This window comes from Heterodontus francisci, chromosome 20, assembly GCF_036365525.1.
Source record: "Heterodontus francisci isolate sHetFra1 chromosome 20, sHetFra1.hap1, whole genome shotgun sequence".
Lineage (NCBI taxonomy): Eukaryota > Metazoa > Chordata > Chondrichthyes > Heterodontiformes > Heterodontidae > Heterodontus > Heterodontus francisci.
In genome coordinates, this window is record NC_090390.1 from 48,470,081 (window position 1) to 48,485,608 (window position 15,528).

Below are 15,528 nucleotides of genomic sequence, written 5' to 3' on the forward strand. Positions count from 1 at the left end.
TTTTACTCAGAATAAATACTAATAAATGTAACAGTAAGCTCATAGAAGCAAAAATATTGGGATTGTTGAAAACACAACGCAGAATATCATGGGAGAGGTATTATAGGGATGAGATTCAAAAGGCCAAAAGCCTTTTCTCAGCTTTAATTTTTCCAATTTTATTATATTGACAGCTTTTATAAGTTTTAATGATTATATTGTGAGCCACTATTTCATGCAGCCTCTCATCTGTATTACGACCAGGTGAGAAAGGTGTCTGGGGGTCCCTTTCAGCCTTCACCTGGTCTTACTGTAACAGGGTTTTATGTTTAAACACATTGTGTTTTGAGCTCCCCCTTGGTGAATCCTTATTCACCGCTCTCCAATTATAAGGTAAAGAAATGAGCACAAACAGGCTTTCTTAGGTTTAAAGAAGAAAGGTGAAATTTATTAAAACTTCGGTTGACGTCTACGGATACACGACACGCCCACGCTAGCATGCATATGTGATACACACATGCAAATAGAAACAGAAAAGAGCAGAAGAAAGATAAAGTGAAGAGATTTGAGGCAATATCTGAAGAGTTTGTTACAGTTCTTCGAGATCACTGTAGAGTCCATTCTTGCAGGTAATTCTTGCTTTTTGTTGGGGCCCGATATTCTTCTTAGACCTTATTCACTGTAGGAGACTTTTCTCTCTTGGGGTTCATGTGTCTCAATGGAATCCAGAGCTGGTGACAAAGAGATGGGAGCATACAGAAGAGCGATGTTCTCAATCCAGGAACCAGGAGATTTCTGTCTTCAAACACACTGTTTCTCCAATTTAAAACACATTTCAAAACTCTGCAACAGCCAGTCAGTCATCTGACTAAACTGGTCTGATCACGTCCATTCTGTGTATTGGGAGCAGGGACTGATTCCTTTGTTCTAACACTGTATGCTAGTCTGCAAAAATGTCTTTCCGGCTAGGGGCCTGGCAATTCCTTGTAATAGGCCCTCTTTTCCTCCCAGCAACAATTTGAAGTTTAATGTCCATCTGGTAAAATTAATGTGCCTCATTCTTGGCAGGTGGGGGCCTGCATGACATCTGGTATTTTCAAGTTTAACTGATTGCACTGGAGTAGAAATTATACAACTTCTACACCAGTGCAACAGAATGTAAAGTAACTATGCTACATTGTCATCTATGCACTGGTAACTTAAGAAACTATCACAGCAACTTAGCTACTGGAGGAGTCTTCTCACAGGACTAACGTTTTTGATAGGTCGAGTCAATGCCTTATTCCTAGGGAGATTTCAATTGTAAGTGCCTTATCTGAAAATAAAAAACCTATGAGCACTCTTTCTTACTGTTCAAATTAAAATTTAAAATGTTTGAAAATAATCAGAATATAATTAAATATTACAATCCACAAATTGAGATAATGTAAACCTAAACTTTGTTATTACTTTCATAAGTTTAAATTGAGTTCAGGACATTACTTAAGGTACTCTCTCATGTCCTGCATGTACCTAATATATTTCGCAGTAATTCCACAAATTTGAGTAGGTACATAAGAACATACGAATTAGGAGCAGGAGTAGGCCACTCGGCCCCTCGAGCCTGCTCCGCCATTCAACAAGTTCATGGCTGAACTGATTACTCCACATTCCCACCTACCCCCAATAACCTTTCACCCCCTTGCTTATCAAGAATCTATCTATCGCTGCCTTAAACATATTCAAAGACTCTGCTTCCACCCCCTTTAGAGGAAGAGGGTTTCAAAGACTCACGACACTCAAAGAAAATATTTCTCCTCATCTCTGTCTTAAATGGGCGACCCCTTATTTTTAAACAGTGACCCATGGTTCTAGATTATCCTACAAGGGGAAACATCCTTTCCACATCCACCCTGTCAAGACCCCTCAAGATCTTATATGTTTCAATCAAGTCGCCTCTTACTCTTCTAAATTCCAGCGGATACAAGCCTAGCCTGTCCAATCTTTCCTTATAAGATAGCCCGCCAATTCCAGGTATTAGTCTAGTAAACCTTCTTTGAACTGCTTCCAACACATTTACATCCTTCCTTAAATAAGGAGACCAATACTCCAGTCTCCAGATGTGATCTCACCAATGCCCTGTATAGCTGAAGCATAACCTCCCTACTTTTGTGTTCAATTCCCTCGTGAGAAACGATAACATTCTATTAGCTTTCCTAATTACATGCTGTACCTGCATACTAACATTTTGTGATTCATGCACTAGGACACCCTGATCCCTCTGCATCTCAGAGCTCTGCCATCTCTCACCATTTAGATAATATGTTTCTTTGTTATTCTTCCTGCCAAAATGGACAACTTCGCATTTTCCCACATTATACTCCATCTGCCAGATTTTTGCCCACTCACGTAACCTATCTATGTTCCATTGTAGCCGCCTCATGTCCTTTTCACAACCTACTTTCCTAACTATCTTTGTGTTATCAGCAAATTTAGCAACCTTCTGGCCCTTCATCCAAATCATTTATATAAATTGCAAAACGTTGAGGCCCCAGCACAAATCCTTGGCACACCACTCATTACATCTTGCCAACCAGAAAATAACCTATTTATGCCTACTCCTTTTCCTGTTAGCTAACCAATCCTCTATCCATGCCAACATGTTACCCCCTACACCACAAGCTTTTATTTTTTGCAATAACCTTTGATGTGGCACCTTATCAAATGCCTTCTGGAAATCTAAGTATAATACATCCACCGATTCCCCTTCATCCACAGCACACATGACTCCTCAAAGAACTCCAATAAATTGGTTAAATATGATTTCCCTTTCACAAAACTATGTTGACTCTGCTTGATTACCTTGAATTTTCGGAAGTGCCCCGCTATAATTTCTTTAATAATAGCTTCTAACATTTTCCCCAATGTTAAGCTAACTGGCCTGTAGTTTCCTGCTTTCTGTTTCCCTCCCTTTTTAAATAAAGGAGTTATATTCGCTATTTTCCAGTCTAGTGGAACTTTTCCTGAATCTAGGGAATTTTGGAAAATTGAAACTAAAGCATCAACTATCTGACTAGCCACTTCTTTTAACACCCTAGGATGAAGTCCATCAGGACCCGGGGACTTGTCAGCCCGTAACTCCAACAATTTGTTCATTACCACTTCACTGGTGATTGTAATTTTCTTGAGTTCCTCCCTCCCTTTCATTTCCTGACTTCAGCTAATTACTTGTATCCTCTATAATGAAGACCGATGCAAAATACCTGTTCGATTCATCTGCCATCTCCTTATTATCCATTAATTCCCCAGATTCATTTTTTATAGGACCAGTATTCACTTTTTTAACTCTTCTTTTTAAAATATCTATAAGAACTCTTACTATCTTTCTTTATATTTCTAGCTAGCTTTCTCTTGTACTCTAATTTTACCCTCCTTATCAATCTTTTAGTCAATCTTTGCTGTTTTTTAATATTCTGTCCAATCTTCTGATCTGCTCCCCATCTTTGCACAATTATATGCTTTTCTTTAATTCTGATACTATGTTTAACTGTTTTAGTTAACCACGAATGGCGGGTCCCCCCTTGTAATTTTTCTGTCATTGGAATGTATCTATTCTGTGTATTCTGAAATCTCCCTTTCAACGTCTGCCACTGCATCTCTATTGGCCTATCCCCGAACCTAATTTGTCAGTTTACTTTAGCTAGCTCTGCTTTCACGTTCTCATAATTGCCCTTATTTAAGTTTAAAATACTAGTCTTAGACCCACTCTTCTCTCCCTCAAATAATGTAAAATTCAATCATATTATGATCGCTGCTCCCGAGGGGTGCCTTAACTATGAGATTATTAATTAATCCTATTTCGTTGCACAATACCAGGACTAGTATAGCCTGCTCTCTGGTTGGCCCCAGAATGTACTGTTTCAAGAAATTATCCCAAAAACATTCCATGTACTCCTCATCTAGGCTACCTCTGTCCATCTGATTTTACCAGTCTATATATAGGTTAAAATCCCCCATGATTATCACCGTACCTTTCTGACAGGCTGCCATTATTTCTTCCTTTATACACCATCCTAGAGCATGGTTAACGTTAGGTGGCCTGTACACAACTCCCACAAGTGACTTCTTGCCTTTACGACAGGAAGGGACAGAGTGTACAAATCTAAGAGTAAATCAACAGCTAAGGCTAGAAGTTACAAAAATAAAAAAAGGATAAAACTAAAGGCTCTGTATCTGAATGCACGTAGCATATGACACTCCCACAAGTGACTTCTTGCCTTTATGATTTCTCATCTTTACCCAAACTGCTTTGACATCCTGGTTTCCTGAACTTCGGTCATCCCTCTCTATTGCGCTCATACCATCATTAATTAAGAGCCTACCTTCCACCTTTCCCTAGCTTCCTGTCCTTCCTAAATGCCATGTACCCTTCAATATTCAGGGTCCCAATCCATGTCATTCTGCAGCCATGTCTCGAAAATGGCTATCAGATCGTATATATTTATTGCTATTTGAGCTCTCAGTTCACCTGTTTTGTTTCGAATGCTACGTGCATTCAGATACAGAGCCTTTAGTTTTATTCTTTTATTATTTTTGTAACCTCCAGCCTTATCTGTTGATTTACTCTTAGATTTGTACACTCTGTCCCTTCCTGTCATAGTCTGTTTATTATTTCCCATATTAATACCTTCCTCTCTTGCCTGGGCTCCACTCCTTAATTTACTATATCTTTCTAATTTTGATCCCTTGCCCCCACTATTCAGTTTAAAACCCTCTCCACTTCCCCAGTTATGTGGCTCGTTAGAACACCAGCCTCAGCATCGTTCAGGTGTAGGCTGTACCATTGGGACGGTCACCACTTTGCCCAGTACTGGTGCCAGTGCCCACGAACCGGAACCAATTTGCATGTGGCTCAGGCAATAATCTGGAGATTATTACCTTTGAGGTTCTGTTTCTTAACTTAGTGCCTAATTCCTCATTCTGACTATGCAGAACCTTTCCTTGTCCTGCCTATGTTGTTGGTACCTACACGGACCACGATGACTGGATCCTTCCCCTCCCACTGTAAGTTTCTTTCCAGCCCTGAGGAGATGTCCCGAGCCCTGGCACCAGCAAGGCAGCACAGCCGTCTGGACTCTTGCTCTTTGCTGCTGAAAACAGTATCAATCCCCCTAACTATACTGTCCCCTGCTACGACTACATTCCTTTTTTCTCCATCCACTTGAATAGCTTCCTGTACCATGGTGCCATGCTCAGGTCGCTCATCACCCTGCAGCCCCCAATCTCATCCAAACAAGCTGTAAGAACCTCAAATCTGTTGGATAATTGCAAAGGCTGAGTCTCCTGCACTCTTGCCCTCTGGGACCCTGTTCCTGCCTCAGCTGCAGCCACACTCTCCTGTCCCTGACTACTGACTAAATCAAAAGACCCTATCCTAAGGGGTGTGACCACCTCCTGGTACAAAATGTCCAGGTAACTTTCCCCCTCCCTGATGTGTCGCAGTGTCTGCAGCTCGGCCTCCAGTTCAATAACTCTGAGCCGAAGCTCTTCGAGCCGTAAACACTTACTGCAGACATGTTTGCCCTGGATCACACTAGCATCCAGGAGCTCCCACATCCTGTAGCCATGGCACATCACCTGTCCTGCCATCCTTAATGTGTTTCAATGAACTACTTAATTATTTTAGGTAGGCTAGGGATTGTCTACTGATTTTAAAGTGAAATACCAGCAATCCCAGTAAATTGTATTTTAGAATTGCATCAATTCCATTCATTCTGAAGCATTAACCTGTCCTATTGCAACATGTCAAAATTATTTTATAAAAATTAAGATGCAATGAGATAGAAATCTATATAGCAACTGAATATGTAATACATTGTGTGCTTGAAAAGAATGAAAATAATGTGACCCTATTGTAAAACATGATTGCTATTTGTTCCTTTCTATAGAGCTTTACAGTTGCAAACCATTATCCTTATTATATCTTCCTGTGAACCATATGATATTATTCTACACTGATGACATCATATCTTGAATGTTTCATAATAACTAAACTTATTTTACACTGTTTTATTAACACCATTGTATAAAAAAAAAGAGTAAGAAGCAGATACCTTAATCAATGTATTTAGATGATATGAACAATTGAGCTTCACGATCATAGTTTGCAATCTTTTCCAAATCTTTGAACTAAGTTATTGATTCATGAACAAGTGATTAGGCTTTTGAATGCATTGTCTGATAGGATGGTCGTAGCTTTCAAAAGGTATGTGGATAAATACTTGACAGAGAGAAAAATTTCAGGGATATGTATGGGAAAAGGGTAGGGAGTGAGACTAATTGGATTGCTCTTCGAATGAGCTGGTGCAGACTCGATGGACTGAATGGCCTCCTTCTGTGCTGTACTATTGTATGATTATTTATACCTTCCCAGAACTCTGTGCCTTTGTTTTTTTTCAAAAGGGATGCTGTCCAGTCCTCAAAGAGGTTACTGTTAAAATTATGTTCACTTTTGCAGTCGTCTTCTTCTTTGGCCTCCTTGTCTCGAGAGACAATGGGTAAGCACCTGCAGGTGGTCAGTGGCTTGTGAAGCAACGCCTGGAGTGGCTATAAAGTCCAATTCTAGAGTGACAGACTCTTCCACAGGCGCTGCAGATAAAATTGGTTGTCGGGGCTGTTACACAGTTGGCTCTCGCCTTGCGCTTCTGTCTTTTTACCTGCCAACTGCTAAGTCTCTTTGATTCGTCACACTTTAGCCCTGCTTTTATGGCTGTCCGCCATAAAGAGGTTACTGATAAAATTATGGTCACTTTTGCAGTATATAGTGAAATTTATTGCAAATTGTACATGATTGTATTACCTACGATATATCAAGAGATTTTCAAGAGACATAAGGCGAGAGCTTGAGTTCTCAACTCCCAACAAGAGGTCTGAAATTCTAAATTACAGGATTGCCTGTCAGTCCAATTTCCTTGCCTTGGTTGGGTTACTTTGTCAGGTCCTGGCCAGGCTGCTGGTTGCAGTATCAAGTGGAGGAAGCTGTTCCATCACAGTGACGAGAAACAAATGTTTATCAGCTTGCACCATTTGAATAACACTTCCTGCTGGTTTATGAAGAAAATGTATTGACAAATGCAAGAGAGAAGACTGCAGCCATGACCATTGTTTCCCCTCTGCTGGAGCATGGCAACACCATCAAGAAGGAAACATATTTTGAAGAGGGACAAAAAAAAAGGTAAATATTGCAAAGATAAAGGGTCTGCAGCTGTGGACCAGATAGTTTTTTTAAAAAATCCATTCTATTGGGCTTTGCATATCTTCCATTCCATCAGTCAAGCAGCGAGGTAGACATACTACTTTGATGTAAACTATAGGGATCCCATTAGAACACATCTGCTTCCTAGCATTGGTGCCAGTCTAATCATCCATTTTCATCACATCTTGTCTGCATTTCCCCCCCAACCCCTCCACCTCCCCCCCAACAATATCTGTTGAGATTTGTTATATTCGTCATCTTTTAGAACTCATCCAAGGAGAAAACCTGCAATAAAAGATACCATTAAACCGAAACAAAACCAACCACTCCTCCCCTCCCCCCCCCACACCATAACCACTACCACCACTGTGGAACACACCAGAGGCACATACTATCCATGAAAATACTTAAATTTATTACGAACAGTTATCTCGAGGTAACAGCCACAAGCAAATCTACCACTAGAAAAGCAATTTTGAATACTACTTGCATTTTGGAACTACAGAGACGCTAATGTGGATTTTCACCACAAATCACTTTGGGTAGACTTACTGAGTATGTAACATGAGCAGGGCATCCATGCTGTTATCACAAAATAGTCAGCAAGGATCCAACTTTTGGTAACAATAGCCACAAAGCTGTTGATATGACAAAGACCTGCAGCCACTTACACTGACTAGAAACAATGATTTTAAATTCTACGATACTGTGTTGCTATAGAAGAAAATAATACAAAACTATTTCACTGTTTCCTGGAGCTTAATTCCTGGCTAAAACTCTTGCCCCAAAATACTTCTTTAAGCTATGCATTTTCTATATTTTTCCTCTTTGTCTGCTTCTCACTTTTTCTTATCTATGCCTTTTCTTTTCTTCTTCCTCATTCATAATTTAACGTCTTGCCTTTCTTTCTAGTACCTTTGTCAAGTCTTCTATTTGTCTTCTTGGCTTGCGTCTATTTCTCCACTTCCCATTACATTCTCTCTTTCTGTTTTCCCAATGCATCAAGCAAATCACAAAAGCACATGCAACAGCTGAATCCTATTATAAACTCCAGAATACAGCAATGATTTACTGTTAGTTGTCATGTACCAAATCATTCACATACTGAAGTGTTGGAGATGGAGTATCTGCAAACTGGTTGTTTACCCACTGCAATCTTTTGTTAAAAAAAAACTGTCCTAGTTATGTATTAGTTGAAGAACATACAAAAACAACAGTTTGCTTAGCTAATAGTTTTAAATTTTAAATCTTTGTGGCGATAGTTCCAAAAAACATAACTTTTAGATGGAATGTATCAGGTTCCAGCTGATACACAGAAAAGATTACAACCTAATTGCCATCAACAGTTTTGCACAAAATGAGTAGTATCTAGACCTGGAGAAAATAATTTGATATCTGATTATACCATTAAATGTTATGTATAAAAATGGAACACCATTGTTAGCAAAAAAAAATTAAGTCCTACTTGTCATTAATAATAAATGAGGATAAAAAGGGTTGTACAAGATTTATTGGCGAGAATATTAAGATGATTTATGACTTGATGTTTTCTACAGAAGAGCACAACTTACCAGGTATCTGCCTGTTACACGACTTTGAAAAAGCATGCGTTTCTGTGGTATTTTTCGCATACTACAGGCGTTTTACATTTTTAAACTTCAAACCTTTTATATGCAGATGGCTCAGCAATTTCTTTTACAACAAATGTCACATTTTTATGCTAATATAAATGGCCAAGCATATTGCGAGTATAGCACTTCAATGTTGTTATAGCGATTTCTGCTGTGCTGTGAAATCCATATGTTTATGACTTAAAGGAGATCTGATGAATTGAATGTGAAAGCACAAAGCAGATGGTGAAGCATTCAGCCCCTATGGTGATGGCATAACTAGGTATGCTAGCACCAAGTTTGAAGAAAGAACTGTTTAATTATGTATTAATTTATATCAGGTCTAAAAATAAATTTCAGGAAATAAAGTTGTTGGAATCTGAAAACATAATGGAATTACAATCCAACATACTGATCACTGTGGAATGTTAGAAAAGTGATTTATTTACCATAGCTATACGATTGAATAATGCAGATATTGTATGGGGGTTATTTTGAATTCTGCAAAGTCATCCAATTGTTCTTGTTGTCTTCCTTGCATCCCGAGGCTCATGAATTGCAGTGCATGAGGTCACAATCACGAGTTAAAGATTAGCTACTTCTGAGTAGCAATAGATTTCTGATGGCACAGATGCCCAGCCCTCATTCACATATAACAATAAGTAAACTATAATAGGATTTCAAGTACTTCCATCAAGATCAGGAATCACCTCACATTCTAGCCAAGTTCCTACAACAACCAATAACATCTTCCACATCGCAAAGCACTTTATATAGCAAATTACTGCTTGAAGGGTAGTGACTGTTAAGTAGGCAAAAACAGTAGTCATTCTGCACCAGTAAAGTCCCACCACATGTCTTGAGATGACTAGCCATTCAATCTTCTTACAAGCATTACTGGTTCAGATGGGAAAGTTGGCCAGGATACCAAATGATCTCAAGAAATGCTGGAACCACTCAGCAGGTCTGGCAGCATCTGTGGAAAGAGAAGCAGAGTTAACGTTTCGGGTCGGTGACCCTTCTTCGGAACTGTTCCGAAGAAGGGTCACCGACCCGAAACGTTAACTCTGCTCCTCTTTCCACAGATGCTGCCAGACCTGCTGAGTGGTTCCAGCATTTCTTGTTTTTATTTCAGATTTCCAGCATCCGCAGTATTTTACTTTTACCAAATGATCTCCCTGCTCTTCTGTGAATAGTGTCATGGGATCTTCAACATCAACCTAAACCAGTGGAATAGTCAGACAAGATCTCAATTAAACGTTTGATTAAAAACAGCACATTCAACTGGAATGCCAACCTAAATTATTCCCTCAATCCCTTTGGTGGGGCTCAAACTCTCAACCATCTGACCCAGAGGCAAAAGTGCTACAAATTAAACCATGCTGACACCATAATTAAAGGAGCAACATGAACAAATGAACACCAAAATGCAGAAAACATGTCATATAGCGATAAACAGGTATCACACAAACAGGTGTCAAAGTTTAAAGAGTGATCCACTTAAAATAGATAGTAGGAAGCTGAAATCAGAAAACGCTAGGCTCGGCTTCACCAGAAGAGTGACTTTAAGACAAACTAACTGAACCTTTCTAAAGACAATTGTTGACTGACAAGGCTTTGAAAATAGAAAACAATTATAATTTTAAAATGAAGAGTAAACAGGAAATTCTACAGAAAACTATCGAACACAAAAGCTTAAGAGACATATTTGGGTTTACTTTCCTCTGTGTACTAATGTTAAGGGACACATTCGTATATAAAATAAAAACTATCAAGTCTTATTTCAGATGATTGATTCATTTAGATTAAATTAAATTAAAAGCTTACCAGCATACTCAGCATGGCCGGCTTTCTGTTTCTCTGCTCTCTCTGTTGATCGTGACATCACTCTGTTGTCACTTTCCAAATTTTTTCTCCCGCCGCTCTCTCTCCGGCCTTTTGGTGCACTTTTTAAATCTCCACTCTGCTCCCTCTCTGGTACTTGTACTGCTGTTCAGTTATCAGTCAAACTACAGTAATTTAAAGCACTCAATGCACATATAGAAAAATTTATGGCACAAAAGTCATTGGGCCCATTGTGTCCATGCCGGCCGAAGAAGAGTTATCCACCCTATTTCCACTTTCCAGCTTTTGGTCAATAGCCATGTGGGTCATTGCATTTCAAATACATATCCAAGTACTTTTTAAATGCAATGAGGGTATTTGCCTCACTCACCCTTTCGGAGAAGAGAGTTCCAGACCCGCACTACTCTCTGGGCGAAAGAAATTACACAACTCCTCTCTAATCCTTCTACTAATTACTTTAAATCTACGCCCCCTGGTTATTGGTCTCACTGCTGACCAAAATAGGGTCTTTCCTATCCACTCTATCTAGGTCCCTCATAATTTGAAACACCTCAATTAAAGAAAACAAAGCCATCCTATCAAAAGTTGTCTCATCGCTGAAATTCTCCATTCCTGCCCAAATCCTCGTGCATCTCCTCTGTACCCTCTATCATGCATCCTTCCTGTAATGTGACCACAACTGTACACAATACTATAGCTGTGGTCGAAATAGCCTTTAAAACAGTTTCAGCGTAACCTCCCTGTTCTTCTATTCGATGCTTTGGTCAATAAAGATCAGATCCCATATGCCGTCTTAACCACTGTAAATAATTATTTAGATTTTGTAATTTTACAGATAACTGCAGAGCTGAAACAAAAAATTGAAATCTGTGCACTTTGTCAGAATGCATTAGTGGTGAATCGTGTCTCAGACATTCAATCATTCTAATTTCCACACACATCTAAAAATCACACATTTCACAATGCGCTCATCATTTTTGGGCTTCTGCAACCGGCAACTGTTACCCACAGACACCACTATATATCTGCCAAGCAGAGAAAGCTCTTTGAATTTCATGATTACCTGTCCCTTTCTTTCAACTGCCATATATTTTTAGCGGGGTTAGCTTATTATTTCATCTCTATTTACATATTGCACTCTGCTTTGTTTGTATTAAAGTGTGGCAATTCAAAGGAAAAAACGTGGAAAGACTGAGCTAATGTCGAATGACTGCTCCAGCCCTTCAAATTTAGTTAAGTAAACACAATAAATTGTCTCAGTTGGGAAGTTGTGGTGCAACCAGTTGCAAGAAGCTACTGAAAACACACAAGTATCTCTATGCATCACTGTAATTTTCTTGAATATCAAAATCTAACACTGATGTTTTTATAGTTAAGAGTCACCGAGGAAACAGAATGCTGCTTTGCTCAGAACAATTGACACTGTCAATTTGCTTCTGAAGATTTAGATTTAGATATACAGCACTGAAACAGGCCCTTCGGCCCACAGAGTCTATGCTGACCATTAACCACCCATTTATACTAATCCTGCACTAATCCCATATTCCTACCACATCCTCACCTGTCCCTATATTCCCCTACCACCTACCTATAACTAGCGGCAATTTATAATGGCCAATTCACCTATCAACCTGCAAGTCTTTTGGCTGTGGGAGGAAACCGGAGCACCCAGAGGAAACCCACGCAGACACAGGGAGAACTTGCAAACTCCACACAGGCAGTACCCAGATTTGAACCCAGGTCGCTGGAGCTGTGAGGCTGCCGTGCTAACCACTGCGCCGCCCCAAAGATGGAGCTCCTGATTCATCAATTGTGTCATGACAAAGATAATTAATAAAGCTGTCATTAGTCAACAACAGAATTTCTATTCTTATATCATAAATTGGTTTAGTTACTTATTCTCAAGAATATATTAATATTTAAGAGGGCTTTCTCATCAATGGTACTGATGATCATTGTGCAGTGAATTCCTTGTATAGCATTTAACAAGTCAACAATGCTCTATTAGTATGATGATCAAGCAATAAATCATTTTCAAGTACAAGGGATTTATAGCATATAACATTAATAATGGTGTTACAAACAGGTCAGAAAGAAGTGTAGTGGTCCCTTTCAGCCTTCACCTGGCCGTACTGTAACAGGGTTTAATTTTTTAAACACACCGTTTTTTTTAGCTCTCCGTTGGTGAATCCTTGTTCACTACTTTCCAATTATAAGGCAAAGAAACGAGCACAAACAGGCTTTCACAGGTGTAAAGAAGAAAGGTGAAATTTTATTAAACTTAAATTCTAATTTGGTTGACGTCTACGGATACACGACATGCCCATGCTAGTATGCATATGCGATACACACATGCAAAGGGAGACAGAGAAGAGCAGCAGAAAAATAAACTGGAAAGGTTTGAGGCAATATCTGAAGAGATGTTACGGTTCTTCGAGCTCACTATAGAGTCCTTTGTTTGTAGGTGGATCTTGCTTTTCGTTGGGCCCAGTATTCTTCCTAAACCTTGTTCATGTGTCTTCAGTCGGCTTTTTGGAGTTCCGTGAGAAAGAGATGGGAGCAGACAGGAGAGAGATGTTCTCAGTCCAGGAGCAAAACTGCCTTCTGCTAGGCTCTCAGTTCAAACTCCAGTATAATTCAGAAAAAAACCCAGACTGCCAAGCAGGCCAGTCATGTGACTAACTGGCCCGACCAGGTCTGTTTGTGGATTGTATTGGAGCAGGGGATAGCTCTTTTGTTCCAACATTGTCTGTTAATATGCAAAAATGTCTTTCCAGCCAGGGGCCTGGCAATCCGTTGTAACAGGCTTTCTCTTCTTCCCAGCAACAATTGAAATTTAATGTCCATGTGGTGAAATTAATGTGCCTCATTCTTGGCAGGTGGGGGCCTGCATAACACCTCCAGACCCAGGAGAATGAAATGTGATTTAAGAAAAGGCGCATTTCATTAAAAGGGTTGAGAGAAAATATATAAGATACAGGAAAAAAACATGCATTTCTATCGCTCATTTTCATTCATTCATAAATCCTAAAGCTCATTAAAATTGCCTGTCTTTTCTTGGTGTCAGTGCTGCTTTAGTTGTCCCCTTTTTGGCATCCCAGTAATCATGCGGTTCTTTGGGGAAGTTTTTCTTCAATTTCCCCAATGCCATGACTGCCTAAGGTCTTTGTTCCTGTTGAGGTCTGCCAAAGGCCGGGGGGTAGATTTAATTAGCCCAAAATTGGAGATTTTTCCAAGACAGTCAGTCATGGGCGGGTCTATCCTGAACACACTTTCAGTGCTTTGCTGAGTCATGCAAAGGCTTTGGATTTAAGGGAACGTGTGGTTCCCTTTTTCTCTGACTGTGGAGGAGGATCCTTTGCTAATCTCCCCTTTGTTCTCTGGGACACTCCGGCCTGCAGGTATTTGTGCAGACTCTACTGCACTCCCCTGTGGGACTTCGACTAGGTGAGGCATCACCCTCTTGCTTTCTCTGCCCCCTAGAAGTCTTTCGTCTTTCTTTGCTTCTGTAAATGCTGTTAGCAATTCTGATGGGGTGCTTCTTGTGTCTGCATTTACGTAGGAGAATGTGGGGTCTAACTTTTCAACTTTTTCAGGTTTTCATCCAGGATTCCTCACAAACTTCCTTTAATCTGCCCTCTTGGTCACTTTTTCCCCTTCCCTTTCTAAACTTGTGCCTGCCTGTTTCCTTTTGTTCTTGGCGGGGGTCCCTTAGGGCGGCACAGTGGCGCAGTAGTTAGCACCACAGCCTCACAGCTCCAGCGACCAGGTTCAATTCTGGGTACTGCCTGTGTGGAGTTTGCAAGTTCTCCCTGTGTCTGCGTGAGTTTCCTCCGGGTGCTCCGGTTTCCTCCCACATGCCAAAGACTTGCAGGTTGATAGGTAAATTGGCCATTATAAATTGCCTCTAGTATAGGTAGGTGGTAGGGAAATATAGGGATAGGTGGGGATGTGGTAGGAATATGGAATTAGTGTAGGATTGTGGGTGGTTGATGGTCGGCACAGACTCGGTGGGCCAAAGGGCCTGTTTCAGTGCTGTATCTCTAAATAAAAATAAATAAATAAATACAGTTCACCAGCCCTCTGCTGGAGGGGCCTCCTAACACTGATACAGGACTTAGGAGTGCAGGATTCACTGTAGGTTGGGGTTTCCCCTCAACCTGGTACATGTGGCAACTTCTACTGTACTCCACCACATCTTTGTGGAGTTTTGGCCAGTCAAACTGCTGACTTATACGGGCTTTGGTCTTTCATATACTGGCATGTACAGCCACTGTAATCTCGTGGGTCCTTCTTTATATTTCTCTCTGGTATGTCTGCGGCACCACTGACTGGTGAACTACTGCCCACTCCTTGCTCTCAGGTCTGTGAGGAGAATTCCATTTCCTCATTAGTACCTCATTCTTTAAATAGTAGCAATCCCTCTGCTTCAATTTGACTGGGCAACCTGTGCTAACTCTCACAACACTAGGTCAGCTCGCTGAGCCTCAGCTAGGGAAAATCCATTTAATTCATTCCCTGGGTCTCCTAACTTTCCAAAGAAAGTCTCAGACAGGCTGACCTCATGCTCATCTGCCTGCATGCTCATCTGCCTGCATGCCAATGCCGTCTCCTCTGGAGGAGCTGGTTTTATCATGGCCTAATCCACTACACATTCAGGGAAACTGCAGGGGCCCATCTCCCGCCACTGCCCTGTCTCCCTGACCTCCTGTGGTCTTTCTTTCACTATTGGGGCAGCTACCACCTTCACCCCTGCCAGATCATTACCTAGGAGGTCAACCCCGTCAACAGGCAAACTAGGGACAATCCCTAGGGTCACCGGTTCCGAACCTAGGCCGCACTCCAGGTGCACCTGTACAG

At 40.6% G+C, this 15,528-nt stretch overlaps 1 protein-coding gene across 2 annotated transcripts in view; it reads right to left on the reverse strand.

The window, feature by feature from the left end:
• Positions 1-15,528, reverse strand: part of mgmt (O-6-methylguanine-DNA methyltransferase) — a 449,047-nt gene that overhangs the window by 321,975 nt on the left and 111,544 nt on the right. The gene's annotated exons all lie outside the window — the stretch shown is intronic.